Genomic DNA, 20,889 nt, shown 5'->3' on the forward strand with positions numbered 1-20,889 from the left:
TTTTGTTGTCTCGAATGAGTCCCGAAAACACACGCACATACCCGTCGAACCTGTCGAAACACCGACACAACCGCACACATGGAGAGAAACTGCTCTATTCATAGAATTAGCGAACTGTGGCCCTGGCACACTTAATTCGCCGAATAACCCTATCTGCATATTATCTATACGTCGGTATTTGCCAAACTGTCGAAGTTCCAGCTACATCGACGAAAAAAATCTCACCTCTGATCGATAATTTAAATTAGAAAATATTACACTTTCGAACGTTTGCAAATTCCTAAAACATCGAAAAACAAAAATTCTTAATCTCCAAAAAAAAAAAAAACGTATTCAAACTAAATATTTCGTGTTGCGAGCAAATATTCTCGCGAACTTCCTGGTACTCTAACAGCAGCGGCACCAATGCGACAAGATGGCCACCGCCTACGACTAAAGGTCCGACAAACAAAGGCGAAACGCTCGCAAGCATCCGTGCTACCGCGTAATATTCGTTACTTTCCCGGCTCTGCAGAGCGGAGAAGCCAAGGTAGCATTCGGATTATTGCGAATACGAGAAAGCAGCCAGTTTTAAAAGTCCCCTGGAAGATGTTTCCTGGCTACTGCTGTCGAAGCTTGTCCTCGTTGGTACGAGAACAGGAAAGGACAGAGGCTTCGTTCCTTTTCTGCGTTTCCCTCGATACTTCTGGCTGCCGAAGGAAACAATGCAAGGCTCTCTTACAATGCGCCAAGCCTCGGGGAATCTACATCAGCCGTGTCTTTTTTCCACCTTCGTGTCGGCCAGTCCGAGACAATGCCAGTTATTTTCCGCTGGGACAAGGGACGAGATCGTTTCCCACCGCGAGAGGAGATGCAGCAGCCGTGATATCGATTCGCCGGTGAACCGCGAGAAATGAAGTTGCTCGAGGAATGAAAGGGACTGTAGGTTGGCTAGGATCAAGTGATAAGGGGATCGAATTTGACGAGTGACCTGAATAACAAGTTCCAGCCAGGGGAAGATGGATATTGATGGGGATGTTCGCTGGACTTTGGGATGGACCTTACACGAAAATGGATTGATTGCTCCTCCTTTTCAGTCTGTTTAATCGTCGGACGACCAAGCTGGGTCAGCTGTGGCCCGTATTATTTGCGTGTGTAGAAGGTTCGTACAGAGTAGTGCAAGAACTTTGTCCAAATTTGACGAAGGTACATTATTCTTTAACTTTTTTATTACTCGATAAGTTAAATATACGACTCGTTTCTTGCAAAATTTTGAAGTAACACCAGCTAGAGTTAAAGATATTGTTTAGGTCAGTTAGTTTGATACAGTTTAAAGATAGGAGTGATACAATATTTCAAATTGTATCGCGCATATCGAAAGACATATTGAAGTATCATAAACACGATGATTGAATAATCATGTCTGAGGAGCACATTCTTATCTATTTCTTCACTCGATGCAATTGACCAACTATTTTATCTACCACGAGCTTCGATACCACTATTGTATCGAACGCTAAAAGTTCCAACCACTCCAATCTTTCGAATCAATTCTGAAAGACACGTGTACACAGCCGTATTGCATAATCCAACTTAAGATACACCCATCCTTGAGACCATGAAAAAATATCGACCAAGAACACCCACGAAGCGTGAAAGAAGACGTGCCGTCGTCGCGAAAGAATTCGCCTAAGAAGATTCAAAGGCTGTTTCTCGTCGAAGGAGTACACGTTTGAAGGCAAGATCGATTGTCAAGGAGTCATGAAGGCTCGCACGAGATCTCGAACCGTTTCACGAACTATTTTCTTCGCGATATTCTACTAGAATATCCGTCGAATTGGCACGAGTGCAACACGCTGCGATTTAACGCGGTTACGCTGTCGTTTGGCACGGTATTTCCCCTGCACAACGAAACGCACCCTCCTAGTGCCTCTACTATTCCATTTACTTCGTTCATTCACCACGACACGTCACCTTCTCGTCATCTTCCGCGCCTCCTCCTCGCGTACGCGATCTAGAACGCGTTTTCATTCGACTTTTCTCACCGCTCTGGGAACGATTAAAGCTGAGAAACCGGTTTCGATTTCGTTACCGATACCAGTTGCTCGGGGTAATTGGGGATTCGTGTATTTAAATCGCTGCATTACTCGGTAAACGATACTTTAGTACAGCGAAGAGGCGATTCGGAGTGTTTTCAGATAGATCGAGCAGGTTATTTTCTTTCGTGTCCTACTTGTAACGTAAATTTCGGAAATTTCGCGTTCAATCTTCCAAGAGAGAATATCTAAATTCCTTGGAAGTGCAAAGAGCGTTTGAATTTGGGTAAAGTGCGCGTGACATATGACTGTATCTGCAAATAATGGATGCTTGAGAACTGGTGCAGTATTTACATGGCAAATGTAGCAAACGCTTGACCCGTGACTCTTATTCGAGATTCACGAATGAACGAAAGGTTCGTTAATTTCTGAGAAGCTCAGATGTAGAAAATTGTCAGGAAAAAAAAGAAAACCTGCCGACTAAGTTAATGTCCTCAACAAATGACAACGCTTGAGAAAGAAGTGAACCTCTGCAGACTTGCTAACAAATCATTTCGTCCCATTCAACTTATACCGCTCTTTCTCCTATTAAGGGTTCGAGGAACGCCTGTGGCAAAGTGGCTGGCTGCACGTGTGCGGGGTGAACGTTCCTAAGGGCGGCCCATATGCGGCGAGATTGACAGAAAACAGATATCAGAGGAGAAATTTTAGAAGGCAAGATGAACAGACAGTGTACATACTCCGAGTGAGCGTTCAATAAGAAAGGATGTTACGCTCGGTAGAGAAACTTTTAGAAATCAAATCGAAGTACGATTGCTCAACTCGGTGAAAATAATGCATTAACTTGCGCATCTGTTGCAACAGTCTGTAGCTCTCGAGTGGACGTTGTACGTATCGCCGAAATATTATAAAGAAATAAACGCTGTTTCATATGAAGTAAGTAGCTTCACAAAGGTTTAAGTGTCGTCGTATCGATCTGAACAAAATAAGTTGCTAAGTAGAAAAAATAAGTTGCTACAAAGTGATATAAATTTTGCGGTATGTATTCCACGAACAATAATACCGCATCAGAAACACGTCGACTGGTTCACTTGATAAATAGATATACTCTTGGCAAGGAGTTTACCCGCAATGCTCAGCTTCTGCGTGCACGATCCTCAAGGTTCTCCAGAAACGGAAAAAGACGTATCTCTGCTCGATTACCCACTCATCAAGATCAATGCTCGGCTCGCCAGTTAGGCTTGTTAAGCTATCTAAAGTGAAAACCAAGATACCCGTCAGCAGCACGCAATCCTCGAGCTTCCGCGTTCTTGAATCTTCGATCCTCTCTCTCTCTCTATCTCTCCGCAGACACCACATTTTACAGGATGAAAATATAGAACTATCTGCCTACCGGTTGTTCTACTCGTTCGACCCTTCTCGCTCTCTCTTTCTCTCTCGACAGTTTCCTTTATCGAATCACGGTGCAGCAAGCACAGAAAGAAAGATAAATGCAATCGATTTGCGGCGTTCGTTTTTCGCGAGCGACAACGAGCGTAAAACGCGATGATAGAACGCGCGGTTTCCGCCCCCGGGGCCACCACGTAGATATCTTTTCCTCGTGTTTTGACCTGGCGATTTCCTTTCACGTACAATCCAAATATATCATCGCGGGGGGAAAGAAAACTTCCAAGAGATAGGAGAACCGGGAACAGCGTAGAGAATAACTCTTGTGAGTTTCAATGCGTTGAAACATGAGGAAAATCAATTTGCAACGATACCACCGCTCTGCTGGATTTACAATTTGCTTCCCTCCGTTGTGTATTTTTCTCCCGGTGAAATTAACAATACAGAACGTTGAAATTCAAGGCCTCGTCGAGTGAGTTTGACGTCTTGCCGCGATTCGGGCTAATCTTCCCCGATAAACCGAATTTGCAGAAGTATCGCCGAACTCTCGAGGCAACGAAGCGCGATTCAAGAGTGAAAACTCGACGAATTTTATCGAAGACTCGAAATTTCAGTAAAGTGCTAGGCCTGACCTGACCTACATGCGTTCTCTTTTGTCAGCCTCGGATAATGGTAGGGGCAGATCACTGACGAGAAGCTGGATAAAACACGTGCCTGGTTTCAATCGGCCAATTTTTACAGTAGACGAATGAATCGGAGTTTTTTCTTTTTTTCCCTCCCTCGAAGAAGAGAGCGAAAGAGAGTCCTCTTGAAATTCTTTTCCACCTGTTGGCCAGGCTACTCGAACTCGTAATTCTTGCATTTCTGAAGAGCACATACGATTGTACAGGTAATTTTTCTATCGATTTCTATTAATAGAATCTCGAGTAGAATATTCTCAGACAGTTTTCTATAATCAAAAGATATCGAAAGAAGGACCTTCCATTGTTGCTGATTTATCCAGCCAAAAGGTCTGGTTTTGTGCAGATAATCGGTGTTCCATTGTAGTTCGTAAACTATGAATACAGGTTGGATCTGCGATTACAGAGGCATTGATTCTCTGGCAAGGGGAAGTCCGGATTACCGATTTATTGGACCAGACTCGCCCCCCTGTATATCCGGTGCTCTAATACTGTCTGGTATTAGGTTCGCTTATTAAACCAGTTTACACGAAATATCGGATAAAAGATGTATTCCTTCTGATCTACGATCCGTGTGTTATCAAGAAAATTGAATTTCACATGAAGAAAACACGATAAACTTAGGAACCTGTGTGCAACGTCTAAAAATTTATCGAAAATTCCTCAAAAATCGGATAAAAAAATTCTTGCACGTCTATCATACAGAAACTGTATCAGCTTAATTTCATAAATGCGACATAAACTTATCAAATTTATCTTTACCCAGAACCCGTGCGAAGAATCTACAACTTTATCGAAAATTTCGAAAAAATCGAATAAAAAAATTCTTCGATATTCCGAATCCACGTCCATCATACAGAAACTGTATTTATCCTTCCGCCAACATTTGCCTTACACTTCCTTCCTGCACAGTATCAAGCACCCTCGAGGTGCCGCGAAACATTTCCACAATTTCCTTTTCCCCTTTCGCGTAATTATAACCCGGCTCACCATTCTCCACCATAGACACGTTTCACTGTAGACACCGGTTCGACTCATTGTCCAATATCGATCGTTTCAACCATCCACACGACCAACCAAGGAGTCTGTCTCGTCCATTCGTGAATGTACCCTTACATATATACGTAACGTAGACTCTGGTGCCATTATCATCGGAGTATGCATCGAGCAAGGGAGAGAGAGAGAGAGAGAGAGAGAGCACCAGGATATCGCGATAATTAAAAAGAAACTTAAGCGTTCGGGACTGCGAAGGGGGAAAAGGTACAAAGCTCGGTTGGAAGGCTCGGTGTCCGCGAGTGCGGCTAACGGTTGAGGAAAAGAGGGTTACAGTCGTTAAAAGTCGGTGGAATGCGGCGACTCGACATTTCTCCGCTCCCCGACGCGATTCTCGCGCGCTCGAAATACACGTAATCTCTGACTGTAAGCCAGGCACAGCGCCTACTCGCGGTTACGCGCAAGTCGAACTTGCAACCGCGTGTGTTTGCCGCACAGAGGGATAATTAAGCGCTTGCTGGACGGCGAGGGAGATTAATTAAGGTAGAACGATGTAACGACGATTTTGATCATTCGGATGTTTAGATTTCGTAACGAACATTTTTATGTCGATAGCCACACTTTATCGTCCAATTTTAGCAGTGTTCTGATAAGAAAATTGTAAACTTGAAGCAAACACAAATCAAATCTTTTACCGGGAAGATCAGATATTTTAAGGAGAAAATGTGCAAAAGGGTTAAATGGAAATATTGAATTTCAATGGACTTGTGTTTTTCTCAAAATGAACGGCTTAAAATCGCGGGAACTTTCAGGATGACCTAATAACGCAAAAGGGTGCACAGATCGTGAGAATCGAATGGAATAATTGTTGACCGAATTCGGTCGCATAGGTGAAATTGGAGATTGCACGTTTTCCCTTCTTTTTTTTTCATATTTTTTTTCATTTTTTCCAAGAGTATATTTGAATTGCTATTGTTATCGTATGGCGGCGACGCTGAATATTCAACATGGGTCACTGGCAGCGCCCAATTGGACAAACTTCGGAAAGTATAGTGTATTTAAATTACTACTGTTATTTTATACCGGTGAAATTGAATATTCATTGGATGGAGGTCAACGCGGGATCTAATTGGATAGACTTCGGGGTACTATGGCTCCCTCCATCCTGTTAGATGGTCCCGTCGCGATGAACGCGAGCCACGCGTAATTCCGTCTGAACTCCTTCCAGAATGAAGACTGACACGGGACACGACCTTAATTTCACCGATAAAAAGCCAAATATCCTGACAATTCACGGGATCGGTCCAACCAACAATATGTGCTTCGATGGTCAAAAGAAACGTCTATCTTTAGATTATGCTCGATCCACAGCTAATAACGGAAGCCATTATTATGTTAATTCACTCTATTCTTAGTTTGCCTCACGTATTTCGTCTCCAACAGTCGGTATTAATATTTATACGATATTTCAGGGGGATATCCTACGCCCCCGTGTCTCATGGACACGCTCACGATCCATGAAAACACGTGTCCTCTCCGTACAATCCAACCTTTTTCTTATTTCTTCCATTTCTTGCCCTCCTTTGATCCAATAATAGCCAGCGCCGGTTTATTTTAGACCCACCCGGAGACGAGTCTGCTGTTTCTGTTACACGCGAGCCGGCTACCTGGCTTGACACGCTTAGTCCACTCGGAAATGGACTGAAAGTTCATCCGAAAAATGCTTCAGCATCTTTACAGATCATTCATCTACCGTCTAATTTTCTCACAATCATTCGTGCGATCGCGTAATTTCTTTTTCGTTCGAATGTTTACCTACTTCGGTAGTGTCTTCGTAATACTTTTTTCGCGATTAACGGTTAAGTGTTATACGACTTTCCACGTGTTAAGAATAGAACTCTTTGACGCAGACTTGCTTCTTTTCTATCGAAGAGACAGCAGTCTTAACGTCCTGCCGTGTCTTTCCCCGTGACAGAAATACTTTGTCACTTCTTACGTTCTTCGGCATCGAAACTGCGACCACAGAGGATACCTGGTGTTATATAGAAGTAGAAACTCTCCAGTATCAGCTGCATCCCTTTGAAGCACTATTCCTCTATTTCACTCGCTGATAGATGATCAAAGAATTATACTTCTGTTGGTTCAATCGTTAATTATATAAATTTTCAACTGGATGTAAAAATCATTTTGACACTTATACTACTGCTTCTTTCCTTACTTCGTCCCTATATTTCATCCTTTTCTCTAAAAATAATTCGCCTGATCTACGCACAATGCTGTATCGTTGACGATTGTCGAAAATAGAAGAGAAAGGATAAGAAGGAGAAAGAAAAGACAGAGATTCAAAGCGTACCGTCTTGCCGGAAGCGTGTTTGCGTCAGCTTCGCCGTCTTTCGTCCTATTTTTTCGACGACCTACATCGCACGGCGTTTGTACGCGCCGCGACGCTCCTCAGTGGAAAGGAAAAGGAGGTCTGGCTATTTTTTCTGACAAGTGACGGCCTTCCAGCGTCCTTGAAGAGTCGGTTCGCTATGCAAAAAGATGACGCCGCGACGATCGCGCGACGAGAGAAGCAGCGCGTACGCTTCATTTTGCCTCTTTTCTCTTGGCTAACCTCACAAGACTGGCCTTCAGAGGTTAGTTTTCCAATTTATCCCCTTTACTCTCTCGCTCTACTCTCGTCTTACGTTTCCTTTATCTGCTTCTCGATTGTCATTTTGCCTTTCGAACTACGTACCTCGACAAGCGTCTCGATTAAGCTGGCCGCTTCAACCACGGTCTTTAAGGTCTTAAACCCCGTTTTTTCGCCTGATCTTGTTGTAACCAGATAAGTGAAATTACGATCTCTCGGAAGATCGTAAAGCTGTTGAAACATCGCGAAACGATCGGGTGTCTTTGAAATAACGTTAATCGCGATTTCAAGGGGGAAAATATTTGTTCTCTTCGAAGTGGTCGTCAGTTCTAAAATTATCACCACAGTAGGAAATACCGACAATCGGTAAGCAGCTTGATAAAAAAGAAACGGTAGGAAAAAAGGCAAGCAAAGTTTAGATTCGCATCTGACTAACGGTCTTTACCGCACAACAGAGATGCCAGACGGTGGCCATGTGCTGCGGTCTCCATTCAGCGCGGCGCATCCTCGGGAACGACGCGTAAAATCGAGCTAACTTTCACCATTTCAATTCCTCGTTCCGTGGCCTATTCAACACTGAAAAACCCAGTCGTGTCACGATCCTCCACTCATATTCCAGTAAAAAAGAAAAAAAGAAAAGCCACGGGAACCAATAGTTTTATATACCAGGCTCGGAACTATAATCGAACCGTTTCACCATACCTCACGATTTACATGAAAATTAACGTGTCCGTGAAACATTAACGCGTAATTATCTCCGACGATGATCGGAGTTAATATCTGCGATCGAGCAAGTTTCGTACATGTACACGATAAAATCGACGCGACACACAAATACACCACTATGTCGCGTTTACTTGTCACTGTAACGAGCATTCGCGGTAGAGACGATCGAAGAAAGGAAAGGATAAAAAAAAGAAATATAGAATGAACGATAAAGGAGAGCAGAGCGTGAATTACCGAGGCGATGCGCGTCCTCGCGCGAAAATGACGACTCGTTGGAAACTACATACTGGCACGTTATTATCATAAGCCCGAGCGGAATACCAGTTCCCTCCGCCACGTTCCAGTTCCTTTCTTCGCCAGGTATTCAGCGAACGGTCCCGGTAAAGTGACCTCTCAAGGCCGCCGGCCGAGCAACAAGAGAACAGAGGACGAGGGAATTCCCCCTTTCGCTCGGTCACCAGTCCAGTCGTTTCATCTAGCCGGACCTGGACGAACGCTACCGAACGGATGGTGCACGCCGTGTAAAAAATGGCGTTGCTCCAAGGGAGATCTAATTTTCTCCTCTCTCTCTTTCGAGTTCTTCGAACGCTGAATGCTTGCTCTTTTTATCGAAACGTATAAGTACCTTGTATAATACATATGAGATTTATGTATGATAAACGGAATTTTTTGTACGAATAAAAAGATAGGTTAGAATGAAAGTGAAATCGTAAAAAAACGAAGAAGAAGTAGAGTAATGAAATCGAAGCTTGTCGCTTTTTTATTAGTTCGATTTAATCGGAAGATCGATCGATCATCCATCGAAGTATTTAAAACCAAGTTTCTCGCAATATTCTCTAGCCGATAACTCGTACAAAAATAGAAATTACCAAAGAAAACGAAGTCACTCTCGTATCTGACTAAAGGTGATAAAAGAAAAAGAAAGGTTACTCGTGACCGTGTAAAATGGCGTTCGTTTAAACTGCGACCGAGAGAACGGCGGCATTTAGCCGCATTAGAGACGGCGATGGGCTAATAACGGGCTCGTGCTGCACTTTTTGCCACGCGATTTTTCCAACTTCTCGTTATCCCATTAACTTTTTGCCGATCGTGCGAGAGCGAGATGAAAAAAAAAAAGGACGCCTACTAGCGCGAATCGTTACGGTAATTAAAAACGGCGTTAATGAAATTACGAGCTGTTAACGAGTCGTCTTCACCAACTGGGACGAGAGAAGTATATGTATACGCGGGGACTTCGTCTTTGAATTCAGTTGTTTCGCCTGTGCGTTGATTGAAATTACACGCTACCACGAACAACCACCAACGCTGCTCTTCCCTCTCTTCCTCACTCTCGCTCGATTATAACTATCGCTCCCATGCCCTCGTAGTAATTAACACGACACCTGTACCGTTCGAATTATCAAACCTGGTTATTACGATTTTATCCTCGCCTCTTATTACCTTTTGCTTCGCCGTTACCGGTTCATCTTTGAATCTTCTCCTCGTACATTTTCATATGTACACTCACATTCGTGAGTATCGAGACACTTATCGAATGTGAACTAAATCAAAACGGTCGTTAGAAGGTGATTAAGATCCGAGGAAAATTCTTTGCACTTTCTTCCCTATTTTTTCGTGAATTGTGACATTTTCTGGCATTTAAATCGAAACGGTCGTTGGAACATGATTAAGGTTTAACAACAATTCTTTGCACTTTCTTCCCTACTTTTTAGTAAACTTGTGACATTGCAACTGTGAGAAAACAAAAATTCAGGGTCACCTCGATATCTCGTAAACAGATAAGTTATTTAAAAAAATAACAGTTTCTGCGATATCGCGTGATTTATATATAAAACACTTTTCTGTAGAATGCATACTTTGAAAAAAGTTATTCAGGTTGGACAAATGACGTGACGCACTTTATAGATAAAGAATATAATAGTGGAATGGTGAAAGAAATAACGATCGAATTTAAAACTAAATAGAAAAATAGTCGAGCTGAATGACACTTGTACAAGAAGTAAGTACAATACAAACGTTGTTAAAAATCTTACAAATTAAAGAGCCTCACGTTACATTACACTCGAGAAGAATGGAACTTCACTTTGTTACACGAGTTCTGGAACTTCTGTATATACCATACCACGAATATAACGAACTAGAGCTGTATAGAGCTTAAGCCCTTAACACTCGGCCAGCAAGAAAAGAGAGACGCATTTTCTAGGCCGGTGGCCTACATTGCAAAATTAATTACACCTTAATTGGGAGTGTGAAAAAAATCGATGCAGGAAGTTCTTTACGGTGGAAAAAGAAGAAAGAGAGAAAAAGAAAAAATGACGGTTAATCATCGTTCGCGGAAGTATTTCTATACTCACGATTTTACAATCTTGTTAACCTTGTCGTTGCAAGCAGTTAGCAATCGCGTATGGTCATTTCCGTTTCCCTATTGCAAATATACAACCACTCTGTGACTCGATATTGCTTCTCGATTCGGCGATACGCAAAATCAGGACAAAAGGAAATGATCTCGACGAGCGGAAATACGAGTGGCTTCCGTGAATCTTTCGGCGATAGACGAGAATTGGCGAAGGTTTGAAAAAAGGAGATATTGGCACGTATCGTCGAACGAATCGAATGGTATCTTAAATAAGAAGGCCGGGCCAGTGAGTAATCGAATTTCAACAACTATAAAAATACGCGTTCGCCGTACATGAGAAAGGTGCGTCACACGCGTTCAGCATACACGAGCATCGATGGAATTCGCGGCGAGCTATTTAAACGAATGAATCATCGACGCTTGTGGCAACTTCGATTTCTTCCGTGACTGTATTTTTTTTTTCCTCTCGAACATTCGCTTCTTTCGCGATATGAATGAATTTCAGTGTGTGTGTTTGTAATAATCTATCGTCACAGTCGTTTTCGCTGTCGAGCTGATTCCTCCACTTCCGTGTAAACTTACGTTCACTCCTGACTTCCTTTAACCTCTTGACTGTGCTCCTCTTTCAAATAGAAATTGAATCTTTCTAGTTTATGGTTGAAAATGAGTAAGAATTATAACCAATTACTTTTTTTTGTTCTTGAAAATGTGAAAATGATGTATTTTACGTTCGGTATAATTAAAACTGAATAATCCCTGAATAAGTAAATTATTGTGTTCTAAGTATTGGCTAACCAATTAAGAGGTTAAAGAACAAGTTATTACGTTGGAATTCTCTTTTTTTAAATTTCACATAAATCTTCTGTTCGACAAAATATCGAATAATTTTAATTCGATCGTTGACTCGATCTCCACGTGACCATGGATCGACCATGAAACGAAGAATACTAATTCGAATGTTGCAATTAAACAATTATGCAAGCCGAGTAATCGCACATTCCTCTGTCTCATATATTTATCATCGCGATCTTGAGACACGTCCTTGAAACATTCAAATTCCGCGACTGGCCATTTCAGAAGCGTGTACACACGCGGTGCTCATTTGCAAAATAAATTTATGGCTGGACGTGTTTCACCCGGGACCATGCTCGAACGGTTCGCGCATTAATTCCGACGCATGTAAATCCCGAAGAGCTAGACGTTCGTTCGTTTGACAAAAGGGTTGGATACGTGCATTCTGAGAAAACAAAAGTTCGTCTGCGTAGGGACAGGCGTGTAACGGGGCAAGAAAGCTTAAACAAGCGTTGTTATACTCTGGCGAGGTCCCTCTGTGTGTAGGTCTACCTAAAACGGCTGCGGCGTGTGTCCGAGGCCCTTTGCGTTTCACGTCGCGAACTGAAGGGTTAACAGAGTCCTTGGCTGGCAAGAAAGGAAGCAGGAGGAAGTTCGAGCCGTTATAACGCCCTCCAATTAAATTAAAACGTTCAACGACAACGCGAATGCTTTCTCTAATTTCATTCTCGACCAAACGTACGTTTTTATTATGTTGGAATAGTTGGAGTAAATACGAGATATCCAATGATACGTTGATCGCAGTTGCGTTTGAAACTTTTTACTCTTTCGTTTCAAGCTTTGGTTCACTTAACGCTGGAACAATCGAAGTTTAATGTACAGAGATCATTCTGACATCGGAGAATCTTTGATTCCAAAGTTTCCGAATCTTTGGTTCCAAATCTTCCGAATTTTTATTTTCAAATTTTCCGAATCTTTAGTTCCAAATTTCCGAATCTTTGGTTCCAAATCATCCGAATCTTTGGTTCCAAATTCAGAGAACTACGATATTAATCCATTCGAAGCAACTATTCACTTAGATTAGGTATCGACGAGGTATCCACTAAAAGTTCAAAACCACTGTGCAATGAATGCAACGTTCCAAAAGAACTAACAAAAAGGGAAGAAAATTTGGGATTCGGTAATGTTTTTTAGAACTCCCGGTTTTTGGGGGGCTCGATTGTGATAAAGGAGTGGATACTTCAAAGCAGCTGTGTGTATCTTCTTGGCAAATGCGAGTCGTTTCAAGGAAGTTACAATCCAAAGAATCGAGGCTACGAGCGCGCGCCCGCGTGATACCAAAAGCCACAACGAGACTTTTTCAACAGTAGTTCTTCACATCGAAAGAGTTCACAGACTGTTCCATTTACGACTCGAGAGAATATCTCGAGCGACACAGCTGCCTCGTGCCGCGATTCACCTTTGTACGCCTGTTTGCCAGATTCTGCAACCTTGCCTACCAGACGACGTCGCGACACTTGCAAAACACTTGCGCTTAGATTCGAGAAAGACTATTCGCAACGATACCTAGGTTAAACGACCGTAACGAACTTTTATCACACAAGTTCTTCGCAAATAAACCGCAACAACCTCGAGAATCTCGACTGTGGACTCGATAGACTTTGATCAATTGCAATAACACATTATCAAGCTGCAAGTTTGAAAGTATAGTACGCTCTCTGAAGAACGCGAGAAGATTGTTCGAGGAAGAGTTAACTCGCGAAAAACTTGGCTGTTATTAACGTCTCGCAAAAGTTGAATTCCTCACCAATGGAAAAATGAAGAAACTACACCGAAGAGATTCGAAACTTTTACACACCCACTGATTCCCGATGAAAAAACGAACATCTGATAGATCCCTAGAAAAAGGATCTCGATGCCGCTGTTATTCCACGTCCTCACGGTCGTGTCCGATAAAATCCTCGTTCTCACCGCAAATTCAACACTCCCACGCGTCGAAATGGCCACCGTTAGACCCACGCACAAGGTCCAACGGTGTATTTTCCACGGAGAGTCGTTAAACCGAAGGAATCCGCGGAATATCGATGTTCCAATTAGCGTGGGAAACACGGGGGAATCAATCGAGCGAGTGGGCGTGAGAGATGCTAATGTTCTCGCGCGTCCAGCAAGGCCGAGGACGCGGTGGCGGTAATTGGAAGTCGGCCAACCGCCTTAATACCAGCCGGAGATTCTTTTTATTAAAGATAGGAGAGAAGAACACAGCGAGTTGGGTCTGGCGGTGCTCCAGGAATTATGAATCGGTAAAAGAAAGGGAAGCGCGCACCCATAAATGATGCATAAAAGTGCTCCCTCTCTCTCCCTCTTTCTTTCTCTTTCTCTCGCTTTCTCTGTCTGTGTCAATGTCTCTTTCACGTTGCTTTTCTCGACTCGATTCCGTCTCTCTAGACAAACGCCACGGACGATGACTCCGACTTTTAAGGCTTCGTTTTAATAGGACGAGAACCTTTGTATTGGTTCTACAAACGATCTCTCCCTCACTCCTCGCCTCTGCTTCATCTGCTTTAGAGCCCACAAAGCCAGTATCTCGCTTCCCGTACAAGCAAAGCGAGAACGTGTTCGCGAATAGCCCCCCGATACCAGTCGATGATTCTCATTGACCTTTCGGATTGCTGCATTTTAATTACGGCCAAGTGCTACCTACCCGCTCACCTGCCCCTACGTTTTTTTTACTCGCCACGCGATCGAGTTTCGAGACAGTTTGATTAAGTTCCTACACCAAGTTGGTTTCATTCCAAGAGAAACAATTTCTGTCGCTAGAGATTCTCAAGTGTGACGGTGTCACGAACGTTTAGAAGTGTCTAATAGTTTTTTTCTTTTTTGCTTGAGATAAATGGTTCGAAGAAGCATGATTCGCGTGTTCTACAGGAGCAGTGATATCATCTAACGAGATATTAACTCTGGAATGCTACTCGTATTACTGTTCATGTTACAGTTGAATTAGAGCCCAGGTGAGAATTCAAATGCGAGACAATTCACACCCACGCGAGAAAAGTGTCACATGTGAAAAATTTTCATCGCTTCGAGTGTCTTCTGATACGTAAATTTACCGACAGGAAGTTCGATTGTGATACTTAAAGCGAGCGCATGTATGTTCTAAAAAATTTCACGCTTTCAACTTGTGACAGTCTTCTGGCGTCGATCAAAATTCACAACTCAAAAAGTTACGAGACATTATTCCAAAAAAAAAGAGAAGTGTCGTGTAACCGAGTTAACCAATCAATCACCATCTAGACCAACTTTGCAGAGGCTCAATTACCCATAAAGAATGACTCATCGAACTGCCTACTCTTCTAACCTATTACAAACGACGTCTGGTTTGGTGAAAGACAAGGATAAAGAAGAGCAGCCAGGTATAAATCGTTGGACAGACGACTATGCAAACAGAGGAGGAGACCGGAGCGAGTCGCGAATCGCGTTCCCAGCAGCATCGTCCGTGCTCAAGTTACCCATTAGTCATTAATTCAACAATCGTCGTCGGGGTTTGTTAGCTTTTCGATTACCGTACGACGATCGGGTTACGATGACGCGTCACGCGCCAACAGATTCGTCCATTTCAATTTTCTTCGCTCCCTCTAATCCGCTAATACGCGTCCTGCTCTGGAAGTTAGGCGAGTCGGCCTATCTTTCGATGGTTCCCACCTCGATCTGCATCGAATTATCGCGTCTTTCCGCAAATTTATTTCCAACTAATCCTCTTGTTACATCCAACCGGTCCCCTTTTTGTAAACAGATAAGTCGGATGACGATTCCTGTGTATAATGTTCCTCTGTAACTCTGCTCTCTATCCCACTCCATGATTCATATTTTCGTGATTGTTTTGCCTGGAGTGCTGGTAACTGGGAAATGATTTATTCGAAGGAACGGTGTTTGCGTGATACTCTGTGTTTAGAAACCAGCGGAGCTTGTTTCTGGGACACTACGCGTGTATGGAAATTTGGTTTCTGAATGAAATTAGCGGCGGCCGGTAAGTGCTCTTTAATGGGAAGCTACGAGGTGTAGATTATGGTAATAGTGAACTACCGAGTAGCCGGAATAAGTATGGAATACGAAGGAAAGGAAAATGAAACGGAGATAAATCGAGGTGAAAAATAAGCTGACGCTCAAAGGTCGCAAAATGAATGAGAAAACAAATGAAAAAAAAAATAGTGAAACTAGTAAAATAAAATATTCGAGAAATTTCCCAAAATGTGGGAGTCGAGGAAACATTTGAGGGACCAAGCGGAAATCGAACTAACGACCCTAATGCACACTCGCCAACACACCCTCTGTTATTTTCTCTCGTTCTTGCTCCTATAGGTTCCGTATGAAAGCTTCGACCCCACGATAATATTTTCTAACTTTTTACCCTGAAAAAAAAAAATGAGAAAATATAGGTAATAGAAGCCTAAATTTTTCACACTCCTAGAGACAATAGTAGCGCAATAGAGCTAGGAATTTCTTGATTTCACTTCCCAACGAATAAAGTAAGGTCCAAAATAGGCAGAGAGAGAAGTGAAACGCGTTCAAATTGGTGCAAAGGTATGCGAGAGCGTTAAAAGTCGCGGTCACGGCGTTCGTTTCCGTCTATTCGCGGCCGAACAGCCGTCGATACGCGGTATGCATATGAAGCGCGTGTAGATCGATACGTCGTCCAGTGTAAACACACAGTGGCGCGCTTAGAGCCGGCCAGTGACACGTGTTCTGCTAGGGTAAACACGTCTACGTGCGTCCTGCGGATAAATATAATTTTCCCCTGCGACCCATATGTTCTTGCAAGCAATTGCCCAGACGGAACCACCCTGACGCTGTTACGTTCCGCTGGAATTATGCAAATTCCCGGATCGAGTTGACTGCTGCCGATTAACGGCGTGCCTTCCGTGAGAAACTCCTCGTTTAAACGCTAATTATCGTCAAACTTTGAATAATACTCTTTCTGAAAAATATTCTCTTTCATATGACGAAAAGTTCTTGTGAACTTTTTAACAATTAACAAGTCACGAAAGGCACTGGGTGTATTTGAAAAAATTTGATTAGCCAAATATAAGGAACGAATCGTTGACGTAATCAGATAACAGAGTAATCCCCCCGCTGTAACGTCACAAGTGACGATTTATGGCTACGTACTTACACTCATAAGTATTAGGATATTTATCGAACGCAAACTAAATCAAAACAGTCGTTATAAAAAGATTGAGATAAAAAAAAAATGATTCACTTCGGAGTCTCGTAGTATAAGGATCGTTTTTATTGATGTATCGTCATATTAATATCTAAGATAATTTATACTGCATTCGTAAGTTCTCAAAAAAAAAAAAAAGGTAATTGAATTTTGCGACTGTGGTGTGATAAAAATAGACAGCTCTAGCAGTGTTTAGAAATACTAGAAGTGGCTAAGTTTGAAATCAGCTTCATATTTAATGCTAAACCTGGGTTGTTCTGCTAATGAGATTAAGATGTGTAATTTAAATCGTATAATACGAATATAACAGGTGTCTTAAAATTTATGAACGATAGCGTATGCATACTACCTCCTGTAAAACGTCCTGTTTTTTTCTTCCTCGCAACTTCACGTGTCAGCAAGATTCTGCATCATCAAAGTCGATGCCAATACCACAAAGTAGACCTATAATCGTACCATCAGTTGTAGCGTGCAGCCTTGGTAATCTTCGTCCAAGATGACTAAATTAGCTTATTCTAGACTCTATTTACTTCTTCTTCCCCTATCTACACACTCCTCCTCGAAACAATGCAAATAATTCTACCGGCAGAAAATTTGCCTACTCTACTTTCACATTATCTCACCCGTTGAATATAGAATCCGTCTCATCTCTTTATACAGAAGATATCTACCTTCGAATTTTCCCAAATCTCCTCCCTCCGCCGACTCTCGCGCATCTCCTATTCAAACCGCCATTTCCCTCGTCCATCTATCCACACATCAACCCCATGTCTACGCCTATAACACCCTTTCATTAAATAATCCTCCAGCAGAGCACAAATTTCACGCAGAATTATTACGTCTTCGGAACGTTGTTCGGGCCACTTGCAATTCCTCAAACTCCCCCGAATGCCTTCCACCTCCGGCGCCGCCGCCACCTTCTTCCCACCACCCCTGATATACCTCCATTCGCGTATTTATTCAATTGCATTATCTCTCATTCTCGTACGAAGACGTTCGTCGCGACGCGCACACAGATCTGGCGTGTGCCCAAAAGACGTTCTTTCTTTTTTCTTTTTCTTTTTCAAAGGCGTGTGACCCAAATATCGGGAGTGGCGCGGCAAGTCGCGAAACACGGGAGAACAACCAGAAAAACGGGAACAACTCACGTCTCTCTTTGTTCCTCTCGTTTTCTTTCTTTCTCGTTACTCCGTAGAGTGATTGGAACAGATAGAGACGGACAGAGACGTGCGTCGTTAGAATGAATTAAGTTAGACGTTCAACTGGACAGTCGAAACGACAATGACCCGGTTTTATCGGGTTATGTAATCGACGATGACAAGACGATCGCATATCCGAACCGGTACCGTGGAACCGCTGACGTCAAACAAGCTGATTAAGCCTGTGTGCTGGTAAACTAAACGAGCACGCTCGTCAGGTATAAACGCCGATAAGAAGTTGTATACAAGAGAGAGAGGGAGAGACTGGCAATAAAAGTCTGACGCGTTAACAAGAGGCTGGGATTTTGATACGTTTATGACAAGACAGGTGACGTCACGATGAAAAAAGCCTGTTCGATGAATAATTTCGCTCCCGGATGTTGCGAAATTCTGAGAAACTGTAACACGGTGATTTGTATATTCGTTCGTTCTGTTTGATCAAAGATAAACTACGCGATCTGACGTGACCTTAATTAGGAATGAAAAAATCTGTACCGATATATTTCGTATATTTTGATCGTGGACCATCGATAACTCCACGGTGAGACACTCTAAGACTAAGAGTGCTACAGAAGAGTGTTTCTAAACACGTTCCATCATCCAATCGCGAATTATTATACGACACACACACGGTTCAACTTTGATGAACGGATCGAGATCCTCCGACGCAGCGTTACGTAATACAGCACGAAGCAAACTTGAGCGACTTCGAACGCGGAAATTGGCTCTTAACTCGTAGATTGATCGAACCTAAAGACACGGTAGTACTCGTGCTTACGTTACCACGAGAAATTCATTTGTTGTGAAAACGTAAGACGTATCGTCGAACTTTGCCGATGAATGTTACTTATTTGTATTGTTATTTTTCGCTCATAAAGGAACTAACAATCTTACCATCCTACTCACAATCATCTCATGTAACCACTGTCTTCTAGAATATCCAGACACGTTTAAAATACTGATAATAGCTTAATTCTACCTTATATACACGGTGTACAGATTATTCTACGTATTTTCACGTATTTCGAAATTCACCATTCGAAAACTAGAGAAACCGTTCATACTTCTCTCCTACCACTTACGCTTACCATAAATTTTTATACAAATATATAATATAGCTTGTTTTAAAGAATAACTTGCTTTTTAAAGAAAATGTGCGGTTTCGTTCACACGCGTCAATTTCACATCAATCAACTAGTTTTAAAAAAGTAAAATTATGAATTGCAGTAAAAAAAATGTATATTTCACACATATTTTTTAATAATTGTGTAAATAAATATTTAGATAAATTTTAAATAAATATTTGATAAACAAATAGGGATACATAACCCTATGTCATAGTTATGACAATAATATCTCGTCCTTTTTTAACTTACTTCCTAAGAGTCTCTCTCGAGCTAAACAGTTATCCCGAGTTTCACACGAGATAAACTGGTGAAAAGTTAAAAAAACAAGTTAATAAGAGCAACGACGAGGACTAACGAGAAAGGACAACGTTGCCCTGTCCCTCTAGCGGCGAAGCGTAGAAGTTACCACCGTGACACTACGCAAATGCTCCTCCAATTGTTCTTCCCGATACGCAGATAAGCTTTTCTACTCTCAAATACTGTTGTAGACAACAATACCAACGTTGACTCGAACAACCAGACACCAGATGTAATTTATGTAAAAGCGACGCGGTCTCGTCCAGACACGGAAACCGATCGACACACTTTTGCCCGTCGCGTCGAACGATTTATGAGGGCTCGATGCTTCAACATCACGCACAGAACGGATAAATGCGACAGTTTTATCGATCCGCGCGCGACAACCCGCCAACCGACACGGAAAGTACAAAATTGAAAATAAAAAGAAATAAAATGAAAAAAAAAGAGCCAAGGAGGTGGAAACATTACTCTGTTTCCTTTGCAAACGAACGTCGATGTTACCTGTTCCCTACGAATCACGTTCTTCCGCCGCCACCACTGTGCGACCCTATTAACCTAAAAATATGACCACCGGCACGCTCAATCACTAATATTATTAAGCGTACCGTCGCGTGAGTTACGTAATTTCCACGTGCAACGGTGCATTCGATAAATCCATAAACTGTGTGACAATAGAAGAACCGGGAGGTTTACCTCGTCTTTCGATACGCGTCAAAAGCTTTCAATTAATTCCCTTGTCGCCAGATATTCGACAATACTATCGTAGAATCGGGGCCTCCATACCCAAATAGGGAATCGACGAGGAAAAATATAGAGGGCGTTAGTGGCGTAGTGTGCAGTGTCTCGGCTTGCCAGCCGGAGGTCGCCGGTGTCGATTCCCGTTGAGTCCCCATCAATTGTTTCTTCGGTTCCTACACTATTCTATAGAAAACATATATAGGTATGTACTTATCTACACAGTGTAACCGAAATAGGTGTGCAAACTTCGATATAAACTTTTCCTTTCCCAGGCCAATGACAAATACAAAAGTTTGCCCTGTACATAGGTATGTACATATATATACACAGGGTTGGCGATGGTACGGATTTCATTGAAGGTGATTCAGATCGATATAAATTCTTGATAAGCAAGCTACGCAAGATAGAACCCCCGTTGTCACGGTCTTGTATCGCTCGTTTACCAAGGTATATGTATACATCTCTTTTGGGATGTGGAAGAGGCTTTCTGAGAAGCGCGCGCACGTTACGCGTGGAATCCACTGCGGCACAGTACCGACAAGGTCGCCGGATTTCTTGGACGCGTGATCCGCGAACACGCGATTCAACGCGACCGTAAAAATTGATAGCACTAGACCATCGTGATATACCATGGCACGATCGTGTGAGCTTTTATCGTGTTATGATCAGTGGAAGATATTATATCGGAGACAGGATAAAAATGTTTCGATTTTTTTTTTTATGGTTA

At 42.5% G+C, this 20,889-nt stretch overlaps 1 protein-coding gene across 3 annotated transcripts in view; it reads right to left on the bottom strand.

The window, feature by feature from the left end:
- The window catches only part of LOC108575820 (cytohesin-1), a 62,141-nt gene that overhangs the window by 21,236 nt on the left and 20,016 nt on the right, over positions 1–20,889 (bottom strand). The window lies entirely within an intron of this gene.

This window comes from Habropoda laboriosa, unplaced genomic scaffold (genome assembly GCF_001263275.1).
Source record: "Habropoda laboriosa isolate 0110345459 unplaced genomic scaffold, ASM126327v1 scaffold243, whole genome shotgun sequence".
Classification (NCBI taxonomy): Eukaryota; Metazoa; Arthropoda; class Insecta; order Hymenoptera; family Apidae; genus Habropoda; species Habropoda laboriosa.